This window comes from Octodon degus, unplaced genomic scaffold (genome assembly GCF_000260255.1).
Source record: "Octodon degus isolate 3935 unplaced genomic scaffold, OctDeg1.0 scaffold00083, whole genome shotgun sequence".
NCBI classification, from domain to species: domain Eukaryota; kingdom Metazoa; phylum Chordata; class Mammalia; order Rodentia; family Octodontidae; genus Octodon; species Octodon degus.
The window spans coordinates 11,438,797-11,440,259 of record NW_004524659.1 but is presented as its reverse complement, the minus strand read 5'-3'; positions in this window follow the sequence as shown (position 1 = coordinate 11,440,259).

The following is a 1,463-nucleotide window of genomic DNA, read 5'->3' as shown; positions in this document are numbered from 1 at the left end:
GGTCCTGGCCAAGAATTATTTAAAAATATATGTATGAACTGGGCATGTGTAATCCATAGCATTTGAGAGGCTGAAGCAGGAGAATTTCTGTGAATATGAAACCAGCCTGATCTAATGAGTTCAAGGCCAACTCATGACCTGTCTCAAAAAACAAAAACATATATATATGCATGTGTGTGTTAAAACATATAGATGATATATTGTGTATATTTATATATAATCTATAAGCTTATATGTAATATATGATGTATAAACTTATGAATACATTTTATATATCTGTGTCAGTTATTTTATTCTGGTTTTTTTTTCGTACTAGGAATATAACCCAGGCCCTTCACGCTGAGCTAGGTCCTTAGCCCTTTTTTGTTTTCTCTTTTGAGACAGGATCTCACTAGTTGCCAAGTTGTCCAGGCTGGACTTGAACTTGCCATCTTTCTCCTTCAGCCTCCTCCAGTGCTAGGATTATAGGTGTGAGCTGCCACACTCACCTTCTATTCCAAAATTTGAAATATATTAACAGCATTACTTTCTTTTTCTTTTTTTTTTAAAGTTTTATTTATTTAATTATTTATTTTGTGTGTGTGGCCAGCTCAGCCCACCAGGGGGTGGGGCTGGCTGGCATGTGGTGCTGGGGGATTGAACCACAGTCCCTGCTTAGCTTTGTTTGTTCTAAGTAGGTGCTTTAGACCACTGAGCCATCTCACCAGTCCAACAGCATTACTTTCTCTTTCCTTTTCATTCCTTTTCTTTTTGAATTTCCCAAGCATTGCTTTCTTATGGCTACCACAACAAATTTCTATAGACTTAATGGCTTAAAATGACTAAGTTTTCAGTGAAGAATGAACACATAAGCACAATGTGGGACACACACGCACACACGCACGCACACACACACACACAGATATTATTCAGTTCTCAAAAGGAAGGAAATTCAAACACATGCTGTAACATAAGTGGACCTTGAGGAGGTTATGCAGGATGCAATACACCAATCACAGAAGACAGACACTGTGTGGTTCCATTGTGTGGTATGCAGAGTGGTCAAACTCACAGAGACGTAAGTAGACAGGTAGTTGTCGGGAGCCGGCTGGGAAGGGCTGGGAGATGAGTTTAACAGAGATTCAGTTTTGCAAGAGCAAAGGAGTTCTGAGGATTGCTTGCTCCATGGTGTGAATGTGCTTAAAACTACTGATCTGTCCGCTTACCAGTGTCCTGTGTATTGTCCACAATATAACTTGAAAAACAATCTAACCACCATCAATAATCTGCAAATTTAAGGAGCAGCACTTGTGCGGGAGAGACCTGAAACCCAGGTGTGAGCGGTGCAGGCTCCTCAGAGCTCAGGGCCCACAGCTCTCTGCTTCTGTTTTGCACCCAGAGGCTGCGTCCCTCAGCCCTGTCCTCCCTCAGTCGCTCCAGCCTCCTGCTGCCCAGGTCACATCTCCCAGCGCCGACGCTACCCC